This window comes from Heteronotia binoei, chromosome 1, assembly GCF_032191835.1.
Source record: "Heteronotia binoei isolate CCM8104 ecotype False Entrance Well chromosome 1, APGP_CSIRO_Hbin_v1, whole genome shotgun sequence".
Classification (NCBI taxonomy): domain Eukaryota; kingdom Metazoa; phylum Chordata; class Lepidosauria; order Squamata; family Gekkonidae; genus Heteronotia; species Heteronotia binoei.
In genome coordinates, this window is record NC_083223.1 from 57,115,231 (window position 1) to 57,141,608 (window position 26,378).

The window sequence follows — 26,378 nt, forward strand, 5'->3', positions numbered from 1 at the left end:
TCAGTGCTAGCCTATAGTACCAATGCTGTATTTTGACACACAGGAAGTATAAAGTCATACAAGATTTCATATGAAACAGATGCGAGTAGAAAAGAGGGCTGGTAAGAACAGAATTAATGGCATTTTCACTTTTATCCACAGTGACTGTGGATTAAGGTTATAGACAGACAAGACAGATTTTTCAATAAACCTGAACAAAGTCCCAGGTTTGCAGATAAATCTGAAATCTTAAAAAACACACAAAATTTTGGGAAGCCTTAATCCTCATAAAACTACTGAAAGGCACAGAAGAGGCTTTTTATAGTTCAAAATTAATAAAATATTTTATTCTATGTAGAGGGGAAAATCAGAGGTTAAAAGTCTGAGGTTAATTAATAATGTACTCTGAGGTAAAGCAGTATAGGCACTGATTACAGTTCATACATATCAAGCAGTTGAAAATTTCTCAAACTTTTCGCACAATCTTTGAATCTTTAAGAAGAAAGGCTTTTGCTTCAGTGTTTTATAAACACTCCAGTATACTTTCTTGCTGTCTCTTTCGGTTTCCAGAAAGCAGGGATACACTGTCCAGTACCCAAATTCCTTCACTAAACACACTAGTACACTTTCTTGAGTTCCACTGACACTTCAGGTTTCAAAAGGTGGTCTCTAAACACACCAGACCAGGGATCACTCCACTCTTTGAGCTATTTTCATTTTTTTTTACTGGATAGGGATTTTTTTCTCTTGCTAGAAGATCTATCCCTTTTTCTGGCCTGAATTGGAGTCTTCACCAACCAACTCACTCCTCCTACCAACCTAGGGCTGCCTAATCCTCCCAAATTGCTACAGCATCCAGGAAAACCATAGAGTTTTCCTGGAAGCTCCTAGAGTAGCCAGCACATAACAATGTGATGACATCATTTATGAGTGATGTCATCACACTGGCAACGTTGGTAGAGGATCCCCCTACTGGCCCACTGTTGGGGACCCCCAAAGTGGAAAAAACCCCACCCCACAAAGGAGCTTGGAAGCCCCCCAGTCTCTTTTAGTGTTAAACTGCTTTCAGTCAGGGCTGAAACCCTGTCAGCACCCAACTCTTTTCAGTCAGGGCTACACTCAGATTCTGTCAACATCCATCATAGCACATCTGAACTTTTAAAAGAGCAGTCCATCACAGCAGCCTTCAAGCCTACATTTCTGTCAGGAAAAGGTGGGTGAGGGCTGTTTCCATGGCAGTTTTAGTCTTTGAGGGAGGACTCATTGAGGCAAGGCCTGGTAGCATCCACTGGGCAACTTGCTATCACTGGGCAACTTGTGTGACCCACCTTGTCCTGGCTGCCTTCTACTGTTCAGTCCATGAAAGCTACTATGATGAAGTGGTTAGAGTTTCTTTGAGCTATTTCCCTATTTCTTTGAGCTATTTTCCTATATCCCACTATAATGTAGTGGTCAGAGTTTCAGTCTAGAATTTAGGAGAAAATCTGTAGAAAATCACTTGGTGACTTCAGGCCAGTGGCACATTCTCAGCCTGCCCTACCATACAGGGTTGTTGTGATGAAAAAATGGAGGAGAGGAAGATGATGTTAGCTGCTTTGGGTTCCCATGGTGGAGAAGGGCAGGATATAAATGAAGTAAATAATAAATATAGCTGAAGTTGAGGGGTAGATAAAAGGTAGGTTGGTAACTGGGTGGGAAGGAGAGGAAGGTGCAGGGACGAGTAAGCATATGGGGGCTTCCAGGAGGAGGAAAAGAGGAAATAGTGTTGAGAGGTGATACTGGGGAAAGTGAGGTAACTTCTGCAAATCCTTGCAGGTTGCACACCATGCCACTGGGCCTGGCTCAGCTGATACCTTGCAATTTGGCCAGAGTTTTCCTGGGGAGAGTCTACCAGGGAAAGAAAGCTGAAGATGGGAGCAGATGAAACTAAAGATAAGGGGAGATAAAGACAGGTAGGTTGGTGTGTTGGAAGAAAGAAGCCAGAAAAAGGAGACAAACCAGTGGGGGAGGGCTGCCAGGGAAAGAGAAAATAGTGAGGAAGGGGAAAATGAGATGCCCCCACAAGTCCTTGAAGATCCTCCGCTTGTAGCATTATATTGACTAGAATTGAGTTGAGTAGAGTTGGTGGATATTTTAGGTGTGTCCCAAAGATGAATGGAATATTTTATTTATTTTTTTAAATTTATATTCCGTCCTCCCTGTAAGAAGGCTCAGGGTACTGATGTAACTAACATGAATTTGAGCGGCCTTCGGAGGCTGGTGGAAGACAGAAGGGCCTGGCATGACTTGTTCCATGGGGTCGCAAAGAGTTGGACTCAACTGTGTGACAGAACAACAAAACAGTTAAGACAGTTTAAGACAGAGGCATTGGATTCAGCAGGAGCTCACAGGAGCACAGCTCCTGAACCTTTCTGAGGGCTCCCCCTCCCCCTCCTGGCTTCCCCACCTTGACCATTGAATAGTAGGTACAGCTGCATAACAATCTCTGGATGAGCTCCACCACCTATTTTTCTACAAAATAACCCCTGTTAAGACAGTGTAAAGCTGGTGGTGTTGAACTCCAAAATTTGTTCAGTCTGGCCAGTGCAAGTAATTACAAATGGTGGATTCAGCGGGGGAGGCCATCTTTTTCATTGGATGTCTGCTGCCTCAGCCAAAGGCCTGGCAGAAGAGCTCCATTTTGCAGGCCCTGTTGAATGGTAAAAGGTCCTGCAGGGTCCTGATCTCACATGGGAGCATGTTCCACCAAGCCAGGACCAGGGCAGAAAAAGCCCTGGTCTCAATCAAGGCTTAACAGGGGTCCCTAGGGCTGGGAATAGCCAGCAGATCTTGGTCACCAGAACACAAAGCTCTCTGAAGCACATATGGGGAGAGAAATTATATACTGCAGGGGTGGCCAACGGTAGCTCTCCAGATGTTTTTTGCCTACAACTCCCATCAGTCCCAGCCAGCATGGCCAATGGCTGGGGCCGATGGGAGTTGTAGGCAAAAAACATCTGAGAGCTACCATTGGCCACCCCTAATATACTGTATAGTTTCTCCAAAACAATTTCAGTAGAGTGGGATGGCTCTCAAAACAGCTTGGCATTTATTGTCTTTCATGATGCCTTAGCTCCATAGCCTTCCCAGGGCTGCAGGAATAAAGGGGAAGTGTGCATTATTTTATATGACTTGACGTTATCTGCACATTATCTTAGCCTTTCTTGCTTGACATACTGCATAAGTCATTATTCTGCATGATCTTTGAACAACATCTTTCAAATAGTGCCAGCCAGCATCAGAATTGCTTTTTGCAACTGGGCTTTGCCCAATACCTTACACAGTCTCCATTTAAATTCCCCTTTACCGCTTCCTCTGGAGATTTATAATTAGAACTGTGAAAGAAACACCGCTTTCCCCCATTACTAGTGGTGTGTGATGATGGATTCAAGAGTGAAGAAATATGCAACAGGATATCAATGAGAAGTTTGTTTGAATTATCATTTGAAATGAGGAAAAAAAGGGTTTGATATATATTCATACAGACTTTTGTCAATCAACTATATTTATGTGTTTCTGTGTGGAGAACACAGGCAGCACAGTTGTTGGGTGAAGAAAAATGCCAGCATTAATATTAATTTCAAATGCATCATCCTCTATAGCATGGTTTCTCACCAATGTCCCCCTTCTCTAAGGTTATTCTTGACAATGGTAGAGGGTTTTTTTAAAATGCTGTCTTGACATAAGCACTAGAAAAGTTAAAAAAAAAGCCTTTGATTAAATTTGGAACGAGTTTATATACCAGCCTCATGTCAAAAATAGCAGTCAGCAAAGGAGCGCTGTGAGTCTTAGTTAAAGCTGCTGTAAAGTGAAATGAATGCCCCGTGTCATTTGTCTTGGATTACTGAGCCCATGCTTTCCCCTCCTATAGTCATTTTGAATCCACTTCCATAGCTGATAAAATATTTTTTTAAAAAAAAAAATAAAACACAGATATTTATAACGTTTAATAAACTTTTTATAAAACACAGGTACTGCTGTCCTGTACAAATATGTTTTCATTGCTTTGCTAAACCCACTAGGGATGCACAGTAAATAACCAAAGCCCAAGCACACATTATTTTTCATGCCATTAGTCTAATTTTCTATTTTTGTTAATAGAAAATTAACAAAATACAATGATATTCTGAAATGTTTGGATTTGGTTTTTCTTCTGAAATTCCATCCCCCCCGCCCTCAGTTTAGAGTTTAAGAGGGTCAGAGAGTGCGGAGAGAATGATCCTGCCCATATGTAACTGACAGGAGTGTTCACGAGTCAGCAGGCTTATGCACAGATGTTACCATCAAAGAGGACTGCATTACTCAGTGTTTGCACTCATCTTGGAGGAGGCCTTGATTTGATTCTAAATTCTAAGTGGCTCCTGTTTTCTTCCTAAAGAACAGAGGCTTGCACACTAACAGTAAAACAGTACTGCACTCTGCATGGGAACTAGTTAAGCACCACTGTTGATGCCCATGCCCCACAATAGCCCATGTTTCCTGCTTCTGTCCAAAGGCAAACACTTGATTCATGTATGCATAGAAGCAAGCAGAGCTATTGACCTGAGACAGTGATGGAAAGGAGACAAATGCCACAGTCATATCCCCTAATGATACACAGCATCTGCTGTACCATCTCGGAGTGCATGCACTGCAGTCAGGAACACAAGCACGGACTGGGGCCAGACTAGATGAGATGTGATAGATCAGTGATGAGGATGGGCTTGGAAACTTTCAGTGCCTTTACTATTCCCTCAAAATAGTTAGGATGTAAGTTGTGGCTCTGGGAAGCACTGACTCCCTGCCCCACTTAATTTCCCCAGTACAAATGGCTTCACATAATTGGCCTTTTTCCTGCTAGGGGGAAAAAAAATTAGCACAGGCAACTTCCGTTCACATGTAGGGAAAGCAGTGTGTGCAAGTCTATTTAAAACAAAAACAAAACTATGGAGCATGTGCGTGAGTACAGGTAAAGCCCTGCACCCTTCCTTGGGAGGATGTGACCTAAGGAGATTGTGATCGCTCTGGGCGTTTTCGCACTGACCTTAATCAGCAGCGACGCCCCTCTTCACCGCGCAGGATCGGCGCGGATTTCGCACTAATTGCCGCGGAGCACCCAGAAGAGCCGGAAAGTCCCGTGGCTTTTGCGGCGCAAACGGAAACCACCAAAAACCAGTTTCCATTTGCAACGCAAAAGCCGCGGGACTTTCCGGCTCTTCCGGGTGCTCCGCGGCAATTAGTGCGAAATCTGTGCCGATCCTGCGCGGTGAAGAGGGGGTCGCTGCTGATTAAGGTCAGTGCGAAAACGCCCTCTGAGACTTTGAGATTCAGAGTATAGGGCAGGATATAAATCTGATATCTTCTTCTATCTTCATCTTCTTATCTTACTGGTGGTGTAATCGTGTTCAGATTGTTGGATTAGTGGGGAGATCTGGGTTTGAACTTTGGCCCTTGGTAGTCTAACCTACCTCACAGGGCTGTCATGAGGATAGAGGAAGGAATAGAGAACTATGAATGCTAACTTTCCTTGGAGGAAGGTGTTCATAGCATCTTTCTTCCTGACTAGCTTCTTTCAGATTTCAGAGCTGGGTTGTTTCAAGCACTGGACTGGAGTGCATTGAGAGGCAGAAGAGGGTTTAATTACCTGTTTACTCTGGTTTCCTCCCCATCACTGAGATTAGAGGTGAACAAGTAGATTAATCCCAGAGACCACCCCTTCTTTTTATTATTGTTTTCGCCTTCCTGTTTTCTTGGGTTAAAATGCCCTTGAAGCTTCAGCCTTTTCCCTTAATGCTTGAAAGGAGGCAGGGGGTATCACTTGTATGAGAGGTATAACACCAGAGAATTCCATCTCAAGTGTCTCAAATGGTCTCATGTAAGGATGGCCTGTTCTCATGTAAGGATGGCCTGTCGCCAAATGATGATATTAACATTTATGTTTAAGGGACCACACAGTACATAGCACATTTTATCTTTTTGACAGTGAAGCTCCACTGTGGACTGGTGCATACAGTGATGGGTGATGGATGTAACTACTAAATCCACTGTTTCCTCATATATTGTTTCAGTTGTATCTTACAGGCTGCCTCATGAATCAGCTGTCTTTTCACTCTAGGAAAAATGTATATTCTGGTTACCTTTCTAAAGACCTCCCCTCCATGAATATGCATATGTCTGTTCAGTTCTTTTTCAAATACTTAATTTTTTTTCATAGAAAACAACTTTTAAAAGCTCCAAACATGCTTTGTGGGAAAGGGCAATGTGTTACTCATCACAGATGCTCGTTAACAGTTGTCCTCAAATCTTCACACATCAATTTTAGCAACACCGGTTCTTGTTTGGGCTTTTCGGCATACATCTGGAAGCAGGTGGGTAACTTGCATAATTGGATTGATGGCAGGATGCCAAAGGACTATGACTGTGCTACAGTACTGCTTTACCAGGCTCGCAAAAGCTAGCTCCAGTAATAATGGCTAGCTAGGAATTTCAAAGGTAAGTAGGCTGGATGCAGAATGCAGCCACTAGGTGGCAATCTTGTTCTATATGTGTAGGCTTTTGCTCTCTTGTCCAATAACTGGCCAACAGGAAACTTCAGTCTTCTCTGCAGAACTTGAAATGTTATATCTACTATTTTTGGGGCCTGAATTATGTATGGTGGTTTTATTATATGCACTACCATCCACTAGGGAGAGCATCACCAAACATATTTTCTTTTGGCCCGCAGCGGTTAGTGTCATACTGAGTGAGAGCTATTGATGGAAAGCCGGCAAACTGTGTAGACCAATCTCTTTGCCTTTTCATATGCAGAGAAATAATGCTGGAAAATGGTGAGAATTTGTTAGGCATATTAAGGTTATGCACAATGTGTAACGATGGAGGGGTGAGTAATGTTGGCATCTTCTGATCAGTGTGTCTGCTAAAAAGAGCTCTTATGAGTTCCTTGATGAGAAAGAAAGACAAAAAATCGGGGGAAAGGGAAATTAGTAAGTAAATGGTGAAACACATATAGTGATGTTTGTGTGTAGTTATATTATTTGTAACAGAAACTTGTAGGAACACCTCCTCCCCCGGAACTGTTCTTCAGGATCCACCCCAGACTGTTTAAAGTCTGCAGCAGAAAAATCCACCAGATAGCCCTTTTTATCAATTGACATGGGCTGCGATCCACTCTCATGTTTTCCTGCATGAGCCCCTCTAGAATGTCAGAAATGTTCACTCCTAGGAAGGACAGTATGTTGTTCTCTCTGCATCTGCTGATTGGTCTCTCTCCCCCTATGCCACTCTTGATGGCACCCCAACTTGGATGCTTGAGGTGGCCACTTCCCCTTGCACTATATAAGGATCACCTGACTGTCAGTGATATCTTTCAGGAAGGCATCCATTGCTGGAAAGCATGGGCTAGATCCAAATCATCTTCTGCGAGCGGAAGGGCACATCTGCTTGTGCAGGTAGTGCAAAGATTTGCGAATTCCACTTCCCACTGCAAATTCTACATCACACTCTGAGGTCTCTCCAGGAGCCACATATAAGCTACCTGGGGTGTGTGTGTGAGGAACAACCAGGCTCTGAGCTCCACATACTTTGTTATCCTTTGAATCCTACATTTCCAACTCCATGCATCAGGCCAAAGTGTAGCATTTGCAATAGTCATCTTTCCCCACCCGTTACTTTGAGATCCACTGAAAGCATTCTAAGAGGTATATCAGATACTTTGAAGATAAATCAACTTGTTCAAATTTATAAATAGCTGCAGTCTTTCAGACAAAAGCTAAAATACAGCTCCCAGGATGACAAAAAATATAATGCGGGAATACTCTGATATAGACGGCATACTGCTTAAAGGAACTTCTGCACATATACAAATCCAATTAAGAACATAGGAACATAAGAGAAGCCATGTTGGATCAGGCCAATGGCCCATCCAGTCCAATACTCTGTGTCACACAATAGCCAAAACAAAAAACAACCCCAAGTGCGATCAGGAGGTTCACAAGTGGGTCTAGAAGCCCTTCCACTTTGCCCCCCGCCCCCCCCCCCCAAGCACCAAGAATACAGAGCATCACTGCCCCAGACAGTTCCAATAATATACTTTGGCTAATAGCCACTGATGAACCTCTGCTCCATATTTTTATCCAATCCCCTCTTGAAGCTGGCTATGCTTGTAGCCGCCACCACCTCCTGTGGCAGTGAATTCCGCAGGTTAATCACCCTTTAGGTGAAGAAGTACTTCCTTTTATCTGTTTTAACCCAACTGCTCAGCAATTTCATTGAATGCCCATGAGTTCTTGTATTGTGAGAAAGTGAGAAAAGTACTTCTTTTTCTACTTTCTCCATCCCATGCATAATCTTGTAAACCTCTATCATGTCACCCTCCAAACTCAAAAGCCCCAAGCGTTTTAACCTTTCTTCATAGAGAAAGTGTTCAAAACCTTTAATCATTCTAGTTGCCCTTTTCTGGACTTATTCCAATGCTATAATACCTTTTTTGAGGTGCAGTGACCAGAATTGTACACAGTATTCCAAATGAGACTGCACCATCGATTTATACAGGGGCATTATACTGGCTTTGGGTGAAGAAGTACTTCCTTTTATCCGTTTTAACCTGTCTGCTCAGCAATTTCATCGAATGCCCACGAGTTCTCGTATTGTGAGAAAGGGAGAAAAGTACTTCTTTCTCTGCTTTCTCCATCCCATGCATTATCTTGTAAACCTCTATCATGTCACCCCTCAGTCGACGTTTCTCCAAGCTAAAGAGCCCTAAGCGTTTCAACCTTTCTTCATAAGGAAGGTGTTCCAGCCCTTTAATCATTCTAGTTGCCCTTTTCTGAACTTTCTCCAATGCTATCTACCACAACCCCAAGATCTCTCTCTTGGTCTGTCTCTGCCAGTTCACAACCCATCAACTTGTATTTGTAGCTGGGATTCTTGGCCCCAATGTGCATTACTTTGCACATGGTCACATTGAACCTCATCTGCCACTTTGACGCCCACTCACCCAGCTTCAACAGATCCCTTTGGAGTGCCTCACAATCCTCTCTGGTTCTCACCACCCTGAACAATTTAGTGTCATCTGCAAACGTGGCCACTTCACTGCTTACTCCCAACTCCAAATCATTTATGAACAAGTTAAAGAGCATGGGACCCAGTACTGAGCCCTGCGGCACCCCACTGTTTACCGTCCTCCACTGCAAAAACTGTCCATTTATACTCACTTACTGCTTCCTATTAATTAGCCAGTTTTTGATCCACAAGAGGACCTGTCCTTGTACTCCATGACTCTCGAGTTTACTAAGAAGCCTTTGATGAGGAACTTTATCAAAAGCTTTCTGGAAGTCAAGGTAAACAACATTTATTGGGTCCCCTTTGTCCACATGTTTGTTCACCCCCTCAAAGAACTTTAACAGGTTAGTGAGGCAAGATCTTCCCTAACAGAACCCATGTTGAGTCTTCCTCAATAACTTGTGTTCATCAGTGTGCCTACTCATTCTGTCCTTGATAATGGTTTCTACCAACTTTCCCTGTATTGAAGTCAGACAGACTGGCCTGTAGTTACCCGGATCTCCTCTGGAACCCTTTTTAAAGATGGGGGTGACATTTGCTACCTCCCAGTCCTCAGGAACAGAGGCAGATTTCAATGAAAGATTACATATTTTTGTCAGGAGATCCACAAGTTCACCTTTGAGTTCTTTCAGAACTCTTGGATGTATGCCATCTGTACCTGGTGACTTATTAGTTTTAAATTTGATAATCAGTTGTAGGACTTCCTCTCTTGTCACCTCAGTCAGGTCTTTCAACACCCCTTCCAAAATTAGTGGTTCTGGAGCTGGCAAACACTTCTTATCTTCCATAGAGAAGACGGAGACAAAAAATGCATTCAGTTTCTCAGCCATTTCCCTATCCTCCTTCAACAATCCTTTTACCCCTTGGTCATCCAAGGACCCCACTGCCTCCCTGGCTAGTTTCCTGCTTCTAATATATTTGAAGAAATTTTTATTGTTGGTCTTTATGTTTTTTGCAATATGCTCCTCATAGTCCGTTTTTGCCTGCCTGATCATAGTCTTGCATTTGATTTGCCACAGCCTGTATTCCCTTTTACTACCCTCACTTGGACTAGCTTTCAACTGCTTAAAGGAATCCTTACCTTTTACAGCTTCCATTACTTTGTTAACCATGCAGGCCTTTTTTTATACCTGTTTTGTGCCTTTCCTAACTTGTGGTATATATTTTATCTGAGCTTCCAGGATTGTAGTTTTAAATAGCCTCCAAGCTTCCCCCAAGGGTTTTGACTGTATTTACCTTTCCTTTCAGTTTCCTCTGCACATGCGTCCTCATCTCAGAGAATTTACCCCTTTTAAAGTTAAATGTGGTTGTGCTGGTCTTTTGGGGCAACTCCCTATTTATACAAATGGTGAAATCAATAACGTTATGGTCACTGTTCCCAAGCGGTGCGATCACTTTTACATCTCTCACCAAGTCTTGGGCATTACTTAGGAGCAAATCCAGGATTGCCCCACCCCTGGTAAGTTCTGTGATCATCTGCTCCACAGCACAGTCATTGAGAGCATCTAGAAACTCAATATCTTTCTCTCGACCAGAACACATATTGACCCAATCAATCTGCGGGTAGTTAAAATCACCTATTATGACACAGTTTTTACGTTTAGCCACTATCTTTAATCCTTCCATCATATTATAATCGTCCTCTATCTTTTGATTTGGTGGGCAATAACAAACTCCCATAGTTAAATTTCCTTTTGGGCCCTCTATTTCGACCCAAAGCATTTCTAGAAGGGAATTTAATTCTCTGACCTCAGTCTTACTGGACTGTATACCCTTTCTGACATACAGAGCCACCCCACCTCCAACCTTTCCCTCCCTATCCTTCAGATATACAGTAACTTATATCCAGGAATCACCATGTCCTACTGATTCTCCTCATTCCACCAAGTTTCTGAAATTCCCACAATGTCAATGTTTTCCCCCAACACTAAACATTCCAACTCCCCAGTTTTACTTTGAACACTTCTAGTATTTGTATACAAACATCTATAATTTTTCAGGCAAGTTAGGCCTGCAACCTTCCTGCTGCTGCCTCGAGACTTTGGCAGACAGTCCATACTGTTTGTCACCATTTCAGTGGACAACTCTGATCCATTACCCAGTAGAAAAGTAACCGCTAACCCTTCATCTCTTTGAAATGAGTCCTCCTGAACCAGAGACATTTTTACTAAGGAAAAGAAACCCCCTGAGAAGTATTTTAGCATTTAGAATCTTTGGATTCCTTTTAAAATTTCTAACTCATGACATCTTGTTTTCTGAAGCTTGAAATAAACCACCTTCCAGTACACACTCAATTTACAAATATTAATAAGATTTCTTTACGGCTTTAAGCAGTCCATTTTTGACATTCTTAACTAATAAGGTACACTGAAAATTGAATGCAGCCATTTGCAGTACAGCATACTTTTAAACACAATCTGGGACATTTGTTTTCTAAGACATATAATGCAGTAAATGGCTATAAATACTCATAGATGTCTAGCAGTCTGGATTAATGGTCACTTCCCAATAGGCCTAGAAAAATATATAATATAACCTTTCAGTATCAAATTCCAGTAGAAACTTATTACAAGGAAGCAGACACTGTAAAGTTCTTGAGAATCGGTGCAATATATTGACTAGTGTTTAAGTATACATGTGGGAAACTCCATCCATCTCTTTGCCAAAGTGTGGCTCTAACAAGTCACCATAAAAGAGCAACCCTGCTGGATTGGTCAAATTGTCCACCAATTGTCCACCTACACACTATTGTCATACAGTGGCCAACCAGGTGCTTCTAGAAGGCTTACAAGCAGTGCAAGGAGCACAAGGGCGCCCCCTCTTGATACCCTTCAGCTCTAGCATTCAGAGATTCTGTTTATGAACCTGGACATTCCATATTATGAGGACCCCCTTGGTTAGTGGGGTTCCTCTCTAATTTGGGGCTTAATTGTTTTAATAGGTACCCCCTTTCACAGACTAAGTGCCAAGGGGATCTGAAACAAGGGGAGTCTCATAAAGGCACCTGGGCACAGCCATGACATTGGAAAATCCCAGAGAAGAAGGGGAAAGGTTTATTGGCATTGCAAACTGATTAAGTGCAATCTCTTCCTGCTCAGGGTTCTCAATAAAAATAGGACTTCTCAATAGGACTTCATTTCATTCTCAATAACAAAAGACTGGAATCAGCTACCCAGGGAGATTGTGAGCTCCCCCTCACTGGCAGTCTTTAAACAGCAGCTGGACAAACATTTTCCAGGGATGCTCTAGGGTGATCCTGCACTGAGCAGGGGATTGGGCGAGATGGTCTGTATTGCCCCTTCCAACTCTGTGTTTCTATATCCTGGCATATCCTGGTATGTCAGCACTATGAAGTTGCTACTACATTAAACAACACCAATTCTTTTTTTCCCTCCCTTCAAGAAGGGCACTCATGTCATCAATTTATGCTCTGTCCTGTTCCAGGAGCTATCTTGACTCACCCAAACTTGTGTGTCAATGCAGTTCTGGCTCACCTCAATCTAATTAAAGTATGTCAGTCATGTTGCCATACTCAGGCTCTCTTTACCTATGGCTCTCAATAGCCTAATCAAGGTATTTACCCCACTTCTCCATGCAAGATTTGGGAGTAGTTAACTTTAAATCATCGATTGAGATTCAAAGTTTTTATCTCTCACTCTCTTTTTTATTTCATTTTGGGATATCCTCACTGAGATCCACCCTGGTATAAACCAACTTACAAGGCCCTGCATTACTCATTTCTGGAACCCTTTTAAAGCCAATTTCCTTTTATTTGGGTCCAGTTTGGGTAACAATATAGTCATTGCAATGCACAGCCATTTCTGGACCTGTCCTCTACAAATTTGTCTAATTCCCTCTTCAAGCCGTATAACTTTGTGGCCATCATTTAAATTCTACGGTTATGTGTTCCTTGAGTTAATTACATATTTTGTGAAGGACTACTTTTTTTCATCTACTGTCCATCAACTTCACTGGGTACCCTACAAATTCAAGTATTGTGCAGGAGAGAGAACAAAATTATCTCAACTTAATTTACAGCACAGGACTGGAATAATAATACATATTAAAACTATGCATTACTTCTATTTAAAGTTACTGTGTGGTTTTTGAAAATTCTAGCTTAGGTAAGATGATTAAAAAGTTCATATGAGAGAGAGAGAGAGAGAATGAAAAATAATGATTCTGGACGCTCTTTCAGGATAGATATTGTACATGTGATGCTTTGAACTCTAAAAGCCTTATATACATGCTATTATGAAAGAACATGGTTGCCTAGGATGCAGGTTGGTTGGTTTGGCTGATCAGAGAATGGTGACATTAAATCAAAATAGCTGAGTTTATGCAGTCCATGGTAGGTTGGATTCACTTTGTACAGGTGACATCCATCTGGCAGCATGATGAAACTGGCATAAGTGAGGTTTACGTGACACCTTTTTGAAAATTAAGGGGTCTAGTGCCGCTGATGCAAAGCAAATCAAAGTTCCATTGAATTTGTGTACTTAAATCTCTCCTGTTGACATAAATGGAGCTTCAACGAGCTTATATGGCTGATTGTGCCCATTGTAAACTGTGCACTTCTAATGCTTACCATTTATATAACCCATTTCAGTGCTCAAGACATTTAATACACAATATTTCAGTGTAGGCTTAAAATCATATCAATGGGCCATTTTGCTTAAATCCACGTGGTCACATTTTTTTCACAATAGGCATAAACTAGTCTGATTGCACAAAATTATTAAATTATTGATATGATAGTCTCTTGACAAGCAGGTGGTATTTACCTAATGCCTCGATGTCAAGAATTTACCCACTGTGTGAATGGGGAATTAGTAAGGCATCATGATCATCCATGCAACATTCTTTTAAACCTGTAGAGTCCCTTCTGTAAGACAGAGGAAACTGGATATGTGGTACTTTTCACAATTGCTTTGGGAGTCTGGAAATTATATGCTTCCTTTGCCAAGCACTGTGCATTAGGCATATTATCACCACATTGCCCCACAATTCTCATTGCCTACTCAATATAGGAAACAGTCTCAGTGGCAGTATGCCAAAGGACTCATTTGAACAAGTACATTTGAAATGGGTTACTTTAACAGAAGCCATAGAATTTTCATCTGCAAGCTATGTGTGACATTTGAAAGCAGTGGATGTCTTTAACACTCGGAAAACATCTCCTAAGATTTTATTTTCATCTGTGTTTATGGCATCTACTTATAATAGAAGTTGGATGCGAGTATATACTTTGCTTGCTTGAATAGGGGGATTAAGGAGTAGGAGGAAGCTTAAGGAGTAGGAGGAGGCTTGCGTAAAATTCTGAATAGCATAGTGCTTTGGTGTCTATAGCATATGAAGTTGCTGAGATCAAATATTGAACCCTTGCCCAAAATAAATGAAAACCTTGTCTAGAGAGATTAATGTAGTTTCTGATGTTTTCTCAGCTGTCCAAATTAAGGAGACAGATTTTATGAAGGCAGATACATGACATCACCCAGAATATGTGTTTCCTTCAAATATATGTCTCAGATTACTATCCTTTGTTATCAAAAGGGAAGCACAGAAACTTGTGGCCAAGATATTTAATTAACATGAACTGATTGCAGTTGATCTGCTCCCGAACTACTGCTTTCCCCAGCTCAAGTGATCAATCCCCCACCAGTTGCTCCGTGGGTGCATCTTGACCTGCGGCTCCCTCCAATTTGCCTTGGGGCTTCTGGATCTCTAAGAAACAAGAGCATGAAGCCGTGAAGGAAATTGGAGGGAGCCATTGATCAAAATGCACCCATGAAGCAACTGGTGGGGGATTGATCACTTGAGCTGGGAAAAGCAGAAATCCAGGGGCAGAGCAACTGCTAGGAATTGGTCATTAACCTTGGATGGCAGCTGTAATAACATTGGAGAATGGTTAAGGTTGAATGAAAAATCTTTCTGGATCTAACCCAATAAGCCCCCAGACTCTTTCTACACTAGGTAGCTTCAGAAGTCTCAAACAAGTCTGCATATATCAGCAGCTGGCCATTTCTCAGTATTTTGCCTCTGGTGGTATACTGAGCAACATGTATGATGGGAGCACTTTCCTTAACATACAAGAGTCTTTTTGTTTGTTTTTTTTAATTTGCAAAGCTTCTTTTGATGAACCTGCATATTTGTGTCTACCCATTATATGTTCAGAAGCTTTCAATTAAATCCCATTTTAGCTTCCTTTATCTTCAGACCCACAGTTTTTTTTATTGATGTTAATTGATTTGATTTTTGCAAGTAAGATGTATGAAAACTATTTAGCTCTCTCAACGACAATTGTTTTCTCACACATAGCAAGTGATCACCCTAATGCACAATTTAAAATGAATAGCATTTCCAGTGATTTTTGTCACCAAAAATATTGTGACAACATGACTGGCTGGACAATGGATTGGTCTCAACTGTTAGGCTTGCAAATGCTTCAAGGACATCATGGGATGATCATGCAATATTTAAGTCAACTTCATTTTAAGCAAATATATATATATACTTTTGGCTCCTGTACAGTTGGTTGCTTTCAAATTTCCGCATGCTGAGAACTGACCGGTTCAGAACGGGGATGCTTGATCTCCTCTCTGCCTGGATCTGAATTGTAACACAAATTGTGTGTAGCACTCTCAAACATACACAATTTACTTTTTTATAACATTTAAATTATATCACAAATGCTCTTTGGTTGCTCATTCTTGCACTGCTTTCCCCATCCATGTCCTTCACCTGTCATCCTGGACATATGTTGAACTGTTAACAAAATAGAAAGAGATATTTTAGTCCTACTGGGGTTGAGGGGAAAGGTGCACAACTTGTGTTTCTGTACTGGTCTTATCCATTTTGCCTGGTTGACTTAAATACGTTTATTGAAGTGCACATGTACAATTGCAAATACTATCTGCCACTCCCATTCATTTGCCCAAAGTACTGTTAACCCTGGACCCCCTCTCCCACTATTATGGACTATAGTTCTCTGGCTCTGTTGCCAGGCTCCATGAATTTACAGTTATATTGGACTATAATCATCTTAATTCATATACCTACTGCACTATGGACATTCAGTCTTGCCAGACTATAAGCATTTGGCCTCTCTGCCTACCCTAATATAGACATTTATCCTGTATGGACTATGCAGCAGTGTTTCCAGCCAGGCTCCAGCCAGCTTCTTGCCTATGTCTGCTATTGTTGACTGTTTGTGCCTGCCTTGCAAAAAGGATTCTAGACTATGCTTCCCAGATGAGCTGCTCATCCCTGCAGACAGCAACTGCACTCCTGTCCTCCTGAAGACAGTGCTAGAAGCAGCCCTGACAGAAGCCATGTTTCTGAGATGTATCAAAACAACAACTTCAGCTCCCGCAAACTGCCACGCAGAGGAGATGTGTGGACAACGTACCACATTCCAAGGACCAGGCACGCTTTGGAGATGTAAATGAAGATGACAACAGTAAACAATAGACTTCCTGCAATGTCTTCATGCTTAACAAAAAATTCTTCCTGCCAGTCATCAAGGCAAGCATCTTACACAGTAGAACACTGTGGAAGAAAATTGCTTGTCAAATACTCCATCCTACCATGTAGACCTCCTTCATTGTTTTAGCTAGAGTATCACAATAGGTAACAATTTGGTTACATATTTCTTTGTTTTAATGATGGCTTACGCTAGGTAAAACCATCATCACCCATTAATCCTTTTGTCAAGCTCCTGGAAGCCATCTCTGGGGTGATATCAGGTACCACATGACATCGCCTCAGGATACAAATTTGGGTATAAGAAGGCCAGTTTTTGGCCAGTTTGGTGTGTCTCTGTTGGTGCCCCTACCTTGCTGAGCCATCCCCAAATCCTGATGCGTTTTGGGCCCATTATTGCAGGTGACATTGGTTGTCTCTTACTTCCCCTTTCCCTATTGTTGCTTACTTCACAGAGGATTGCCCTTCTGTTGTTGAGAGATAAAGTATTTCCATGTTTGTCCTTCCTTTTATGTCTCCCTATCCAATTTCCTATCTGATTTCCTAGGCCTGTATGTCTGCTGATTAAATATGTTATCTTTGTGTGTCTGTGATTTTTCAATAAACTCCAATCTCATCATTATTTAAGAGGGCTCCAGGTGAACAGACTCCCATATACATAGGTTATAGACCCCTATATGTTTTAGCAATCTTGGCCCACCTAATTAAATTCCCCACACCTTGTCTGAGGGCAATTTGGCTAACAGTACCCAACAGAGGTGGTGGTGGGAACTTGGAATAGAAGTGTTTTTCTTGCTGATCTCAATTCTGCTTAGGTGGGATACATAGACTGGGAAGCTTGTCTTTCAAGTGTTCCAGTTTTGCTTATTTGTCTTTCTTTCTTCACTACTAAAGCCAAAAATGTTTGTCTTCATTGCATCATGTTTACCTTAATCCAATGAATTTGGAGCATGCACCAGTATGATTAAGGTCACCAACTCTGCAAACACATAACGTAACTGATTTTAAACATGTGACCTGCTCCATGATAACCCTCATGCATAAGTAATCCAAGCAAGCCAATAAGTGGTGAGTATGAATCAAGAGTGTTGACTAAATCCATCTGCTTAGAAGGGTTTCATTGTGCATAAGACTGTGCTGTCAGCCAGCCACCTTACTGAGCAGACACAGAACAATTTGAAATTGTGAATGGCGAGCAAATGATCAAGACAATCTTGAGAGGTGTTTGATTCAGCAGTAAATAGGCATTACAAACAAGAGAAGTTTGATTTTCAAGCACCTGGTTTCCAAATAATCCCTGGTTCAAACTGTGGCTCCCAAGCATTCACAAAGTACTTGCAGTTCAATTTATACATTTGATTAACACAAACACTGGGATTTGGAAGTCAGGCAGGCAAAACTGGCAAGACTGAAATATTTAGAGAAACAAGCCATGCAAATTCTTCCTGCTCCCAGCAACATATCCCTGCAGGATTGACACAACCAAGGAAAGTTCTGCTTTTCATTAAGTTGTGCAAATGTTTTGGGTGTGCACATTCTTGTATTGCTTTCTTTGGCTACCCCTGCTTCCACCCCCCACCCCCGTTATGTTCTGTCTGATGTTTTGAGCAGGCGGAGAATGGGGACAGGCACATTTAACAGAGAGAATGTACATGCCTAAAACCTCTACAGTCTGACTTAGGACCATTTCTAATTCTTATTTTTTTAAAAGTAAATGTTCTTTTTGAGTTTGAGGTAGCTTCATGCAGCAGAGTATTTGCATCTCATTGATGGGCGATAATGATCCTGTTTAGTTAGTTAGAACTACCTACAAGTTGCTCTTACACAGAAAGATTGAACTCCTGCCACAAGCCGCCCACAAACTGGGAGGCTTTTCAGGTAGGTCATGGTGGGCTAGGATTCAGTAAGTGTTACAAGAGCTTTCTTCCTCCCTCTTTCTCTCTCATGTTCAATTCCCTAGATCTGCTGCAGAGCAGAAATAGCTGTGGAGAAACGAGTGCTGCTTAGAGGATATCTCCCTAATTGAAAATGTATTTCAAACTACATATTGCTTGCATCAGGCTGAGGTGTGGAAAGAGGGAGAGGAGTTATCAGCCACATGCTTTCCTCAAATTGGAAGGTGGGGGGGGGGGATGTGCAGAAGGCTCAGGATGATTGTGCTGAGGAAGCCAAAGCCGCCTAATGAGAACCCACACAGAGCACGAGCCTTTACATTAAATACCGTGTCTTAATAAAATAACATTTAATTAGCAAATGCCAAAGCAGTGCATCCTTAACCTTTCAATCCTGCTGCCGTTCAGAAGCTTGCAAGAGATATAAGGCCTGCCATCAGTTGAATGACGTGCTCAAGGAGAAAAGTGTGGCTTACGACCCCTCTCAAAATGAGAGTGATAAATTACAGCATGAGCGCAATTTGGGATTAGACCTAAAGCTTGCTTTGAAATGCTTGCCTGCGCTCAACTGCAGAAAACCCTGGCTTTGCCAGGAATGCCAGCCCAATCCTGTGCAGCTGGTTCTATCTCAGTTTGTCTTCAAACCTTCAAACAGAGTCTGATTTGTCTGAGAATTACCCCCCCCCCAAAAAAAAAAAAACACAAGAGGAAAATAGGGGTATATGTGGTTTGTATTTAAAGTGTACAAGGGGTTCAGGCTGTGCTAGCAAGTCAGAAACCATTCTCATATGCACATAAAGGAGCTGCCTTAGAGTTAGAACAATGGTCTATCAAATGCAGTAGTTATTGTTTGCTCTTATTGGCAGTTCAAGGACCAGGCAAACAAACAAATTTCTCAGCTGTGCTGCCTCTTTAAGCAGAGATGAGAGGACCTATATCTGACACCTTCACCACAAGGAACATAAATGGTAATGTTAAATAATGTCTCCCCCCCATTTCCCTCTAGCTCTCAAAGGATGCTTTTATTTTTTGATACAATGAATCAGCAAATGGCAAATTATGTTTCACAACCATGCTGGAAGCTGAAGATGAGAGTGCAACCACAGAGTGCTGACTTAGGAGCTCTTATCCTGCTCCCAAGATGGCAGCCTTAAGGGCTTCAGGGAAGGGTGGCACAGAGTGGAATGTTCCAGTTTAACAATTTCTGTCATGGTTGCTCAGGATGAAGCTGCTGTCGGCTCCCCCTCATGACAATAATGAGGAAGGTCCAACTACCCCTCCAAGTAGGCTACTACCAGCCGAAGTACTTTCCAATGGAAAAGCCACTGAAGTTGGAGGAAGGCTTCTTGTATCCTATAACCATCACTACATTCTCTGGCAGCAAATTCCACACTTTAATCACTCTCTGTGCAAAGAAGTATTTCCTTTTGTCTGTCTTGAATCTACTGCCGATTAGCTTCAGTTCCCTTGATGCCCTTGAGTTCTAGTAGTTTGGAAGAGGGAGGAAAATTTCAATGTCAACTCTCTCCACCCCATGGATAATTCTGTAAGTCTCTTTCATGTCTCCCCTTAATCATCTCTTCTCTAAACTGAAAAGTCCTGCATTCTTTAGCCCTTCCTCTTAAATAGGAGCCCCAACCCCCTAATTATTTTAGTCACCCTCCCCAATATGATTTTCCAGCTCTGTGATGCTCTTTTTGAGATAAGGTGAACAGAACTGTACACAGTATTCCAAATGAGGTCACATTATAGATCAATAAAGAGGCATTATAATATCGGCTGTTGTATTTTCAGTCCCTTCCCTAATAATCCCTAACACAGAGTTTGCATTTTTCACTGCTTCAGCACACTGAGTTGACACTTTCATTGAACTACCGACTATGATCCCAAGATCTTTTCCCCTCTCAGCCTCAGCAAGTTCAGACCTTATTAGCCTATACATGTCCCAATGTGCATTGCCTTGCACTAAACAACACTGAACTTCATTTGCCACACTGTCACCCACTCATCCAGTTTGTGGAGGTCCTCTGAGAGATCTTCACAGTCAGCCTTGGTTTTCACCATCCTCTGTTTCCACATACTGTTCACTTTCTCAATGAACTCCAAGGTTGGTGAGGCAGGACTTCCATTTTTACAAACCATGCTGATTTTACCTCAGCAGGCTTTGTCCTGCTATGTGCCTAACAATTCTATTTTTTTATTACAGTTTCTACTGATTTGCCTGGTTCTCATCTGGACCTCTTTGTACAAAAGCAGATTTAGGTGGGTGACCGTATTGGTCTGAAGCAGCAGCAGAAAGTTAGAGTCCACTGGCACCATTAAGATCACCAAAAATTTATTAAAACTACAAGCTTTTGTGTACATGCACACTTCTTCATATCTTCAATAAAACTTGGTTGGTCTTAAAAGTGCCACTAGATACCTCTTGTTCTTTTTTTTTCTTTTTTTTTTAATAAAGTGGAAAAATTGCTACTCTCCAGTCTTCTGGGCAGCAGCTAGGGTTGCCAATCACCATTTGGGAGAAGGGGATCCCCTAGTTTGGAGGCCCTCCCCCCACTTCAGGGTCATCAGAAAGTGTGTGTGTGGGAGGGGAGGGAAATGTCTGCTGGGCATTCCATTATACCCTATGGAGATTGCTTCCCATAGGATATAATGGAGACTCGGTCTATGGGTATCTGGGGCTTGGGAGATATATTTTTTGAGGCTTAGGCACCAAATTTTCAGCATAGAATCTTGTGCCTCTCCTCAAAGCACCCCCCAAGTATCAGAGAGATTGGACCAGGGGGTCCAATTCTATGAGCCCCAAAAGAAGGTGCACCTATCCTTTATTATATCCAAATTTAAAAAGAGTGTGGTTCTTTTAAATGAGATGACCAGAACTCCCTTCAAAGTTCAGTTGAGCTTATCACAGCTTTGCAGCTGGCTCCACCCCCAAAGTCTCCTGACTCCACCCCAAAGTCCCCAGATATTTCGTGAGTCGAACCTGGAAACCCTAGCAAGTTAGTTTGGCCCTTGCTGTTTAAAACATTTTCAAATTAATTAAAGTGGCTCTTAGTGTACCCAAACTTATGTGTCTGGCTCTTTCTTCTGACTGGGGGAGGGGGGGGGAGAACGACTCAAGTTCCCTTCCAAGGGTATAACTTCTTTTGTCATTCTCCCACTTACACAATTTAAATATTTGCCCATCTCTGTTAGCTACTAGTTGATCAACAGTATCTGCAGCTTTATGTAATGCTTCTGGAGATTAACCATTGATTGATCCTTTGATCTCCCTAGATATTTGATAGTAAAACTGATCCAACCCAGTTAAGTATACCATTTTCCCAAGGAATTCACTTTAGCACTTCCATTTGTTCAGAACAATTGCTACATAAGAAGCAGCAGCAAATTCTACAAAAGTCTCTCTCTGTTGTAGCTTCAATTTTCTAATCCTTGTCCTGAAATATTCAGGTCTCAGTTGAAACCATTTGTACACTAAATCTCTAAAGACAGTTTAAAGAACATTTTTTTACAGACACACAATTATACAAATCTGCCAATTTTCCTTGAATAATTCTGGGAATATACCTAGTGAAAGCCACTTCTGCTTCATTCCAGTTGTTGGCTGCCTTCTCAAAAGTAGTCAGGAAGTTGTGAAGCTCTTCTCCTAGCACAAAGGCTTCAGTGTCTTTTGGTGTCACATTGTATAATGCCTGGGATATGGTCTCATTCCTTTGCTGCAGTTTTTTGGTCTTTACCTCTATTTCCATCTTGGCTTTCGTCAACAGGGCCTTTTCCGGCTCCAGTTATGTCCTGTAATGCATCCTAGCACATTCCTGATCTTGTTTCTCTCTTGCTTCCAACTCCATTGTAATAGACAAGAAATGCAACAAAGAGAATCACGGAGAGAATGAGAACCCGATGAGAAACTGTGACAAAATAACGAACATAATTATTAATTCATTTACAATTGTTTAAGTATGAAACTTCAAAGCACTGATTATCATTATCCAATTCAACAATTAATATATTCAGGTAAGTACATGTGATTCATTTCCAAAATGCATCCAAGCACAACTTCATTAGAACAAATTGCTTAAAGTGCTTAGTGCTACAAAATGCTTGTAAGTCAAAGTGCCTGTGCAGATTTTTCTTCCAAGAAGGAATATATCTGAAGATTCCTCGATGTCCCTCTGACAGAGCATGGAGCCGGCAGGACGCTTGTCGCACCGTTTTCATTGTCTTTATCAAAGAGGGATATCCAAATTTATGTATTTCACAATAGCTACATGAAGCAAGCATATGCATCTTCAATAACATTTCTTTAAAAATACAAACTCATATTAGCAATTTAACGCAAACAACTTACCACTATGGGTAAAGACTAAAGCTAATACAAGCACGCAGTATCATTCCTATGGCATATTACCGCAATGTACATCAAACCCCACGCAATATTTAAAGGTACATAACCCTAAGGTTTTCAACACACCTGTTTGAGATTTAACAAAAGCCAGGAAAACAATGCTAACACTTACTGCAAAAATTGCAAGATATTATTATAACTAGCATGAGAAATCTATACAATTATTTAACCTTTCTGGGCCAGTGATTGCAACCAGAAAATCCAGAAAGTTTCCTCCCGTTGCAAACACTTCTTGGCAGAGTCATCTATATGGTCTAAATATTTAAACAGTACAATGAACCTCATATTATCAATGCTATGATTTATCTCTAGATAGTGATTAGTTAACGGAGCGTCAAGATTTTTCATTCTCACCCTAGAACGGTGTTCCACCACCAGTGTTCTAATGGGGCGAATAGTATTACCTACGTAAATCCGATTACAGTCACACAAAATTGCGTATACCATGTGAGAAGAATTACAATGACTGAAATGTGGTAATTTATATTGTATATCACTATCAGGTAGTGAGAAAATTTTTGTCTGAATTGTAATCGGGCACATAGTACAGTTCCCGCATCGGTAATGTCCCAAAGGGTCCCCAGATGGCACCAGCGGTTTTGTCAAGTCAGAATGAATGAGAATATCTTTAAAGGATCATGTTCTACAGAAGCCCACAAAGGGCAATTCCTCACAGCCCGGCACTTCCAATAGGAGATGCCAATGTTTATTTATTATTCTTTTAATTGCAAATGCATGAGGCATGTAGTCAATAACACAGAAAATACCCTGATGTTGTGGTTTGCTTTTTCGCTGTAGTAAAGTAGATCTCTGAACACCCTGCGCTCTACAGGATGCCTTTGCAATGACCTCCGCAGGAAGCCCTCTTTGCAAAAAGCTCTCACTCATAAGATCTCTATGCTGCCTATACCCTGTTTCCACTGTTGAATTTCTTTTTAATCTTAAAAACTGTGAAAATAACAAATTTGCTCTCAAATGATATGGATGAAAAGAAGAAAAATGCAAATAAGACCCCCGGTCTGTGTCCTTAGAAAAAGGTTTTACAGCTATTTTATCCTCGAAATCTCAGTAGACCATAAGGTCTAGAAAAGACACGCACCTGGAATGTGCTTTGCCAGAAAATGTAATAGTCAGATGAATATTATTAACCCACTCCACAAACGGTTCAAAATTCGACCTGCCTCTCAAAATAAAAAAGGATCATCAATATAATGGTAATAAATCAAAATGTCAGCAAAAAATAAATTAACTTGGGGATGGCTGATAAATTCTTCCTCCAGCTTTGCCACAAACAAATTGGCAACACTGGGAGCCATGCTACTTCCCATGGAAACTCCCCTAACTTGATAATAAAAATCCTTGTGAAAAATCCTGTTGATCCTTTTTGTCATGATTTCTCATCGGGTTCTCCAACTCCATTGTGGCATGTTCCAGGTTTCTGTTTCCCTTGGTCTCCTTTGCTTCTAGCTGCATCCTAGCTGATTTCATAATCATGTCACTTCTCTCAAATGCCATCTGCTCGCTCTTTGTGCCTCAAATGACACATCCATCTTTGTAGTGCCATGGACCTTTTCTGCATGGCTCTGAATTAGCAATTCTCTTAAATTGGGAGTGGATTTTCCTTTATGAAGAATTCTTTTTTCTTGGCATAACTGGATCAGGGCTTCTTCGTTTAGGAACAGGAATTATTCCATTTCACTTTTGCTTTCCGTGGGTTGTTTGGACCCTACTGATGCTATCAAAATGTCTGACTGCTGAGTGTTAGTCAGTGCAGTTTGAGATTACTATATGTCTCCTCCTTCTTGTTTGATTGGTTGACTCTACAATCGTTTCCTATCTATTTCAGAATTTGTTTCAATGTACAGATACAGATCCTAGATGCACTACCTCAGTATACCTAATCCTGAACACTGCACTGTCTGCAATTTTGTGAATTGGGGCCATGAAGAGAGATGGGAGATTTTTATAAACTTGGAGGACCCTTCTTTACCACCTTATAGCATCCATCCTTTTCAAAATGTGTGGGAGACTTTGGAAGAGGGAAACTGCTGAAACTTGAGCCACACACAAGGGGGAGGGGGAACAGGACAGGAACCGCCACAGCCATCCTTCTCTGTTCTTCACAAAGCAACAGGAAGGAGAAGGTGGATGGGCAGACAACTTGTCAGGAGGTGGACAGGCAGGCAGAACAGAGAAGATGGACAAGATTCCTCCTCCCCATGAGTTTACCTGTGGGAGGAGCTGCACTTGCCATCCCCATGTCCCTCTGCTTCTGAGGCAGCAGAGCAACAGACTGGTGGACAAGAAGGGCAATGGGGGAGGAGGTGTGAGAGTTGCTGCCCTCCATTTTGACCACCTTGGTGCTGGAGGTGAGCAGGGAAGGAAGAGCAGGCAGTGGAGGAACTGCTGCCCAGATAGCACTGGAAGCAGGGTGGTAGAAGAGGAGGAGCAGGAGCCACTGCTGTTCTCTCCAGCCACCAAGATAGTGATGTGCCAGGCTGGCTGCTGGGGGAGAACAGCAGGATTAGTCCTTGCTGTCCCCTCCTCAGCTGTGTAAACCAATCAGGCAAATTGGCAGGCAAGTGTCTGACTAGAAGGTAAGCAAGTAGGTGAGGGGGGAAAGAAGGATGGGATCTCCCCTATGAGTCTTACAGGTCCTGGATGTACATTTGTATTTACAAAAATATACACAGGTTTTTTTTTTTAAAAAAATTCTTCACCATTTCCAAAATTATGCACACTTAATTTTGTTACATTTCATATTTGTTTACCAGTAATCAAACCAGACAGTTCCAACTTGAAAAGAGCAACATGTCCCAATTAGTTCTTTCGTTGATGCATCAGTTTCCTGATCCAGCGCCATCTTTGGGGATGCGTGAACAAAAGGTCTCTGGGAAAAAGCTGTACAATGGCGTGCAAACTTTGAGCAAAGTTTTACTGCAAAGGAACTTCAAGAACAGAATGGAGAGAGAAATTGCTGAATTACAAATTATTATGAAACTTGGAACAAAAACCTCCTGAGGACTGAACAGGGATATTGGTTTTTTATCTCATTACAGATGCTAAACCCACTCTCAGTGAGTATAGCTATACATCCACAGTATTCCAATGTGTTTCTCTTTTAGAATTGTTATCAGTATCATTATTTTGTACTGACATACTCAAAATAGGGATATTGGCTGTATATCTCATTACATATGCTTTACCCATTTTCACTATATTTTATTGTATTCCTTTTTCCTATGGCAAACTAGAATTATGTTTACATATTTAAAAGTAAATTAGGTGGACAAGAACATCACTATCCAATGTATTTCTCTTTTAGCTGTATTAACACACTCAAACAGGGACTTTGGTTGCTTATCCCATTACATATATTGAACCTCTCCCATTGTCATTGACAGATAATCTCACATTTTGACATACTACTGTTTTGTTGCTTTTGCATGCTCATGCTACTCAGATCAAAGGTTTGCTCAATTTGTTAATTTTACTGCATACTGCTGTTTTGTTGCATTCGCATGCTCATGCTACTCAGATCA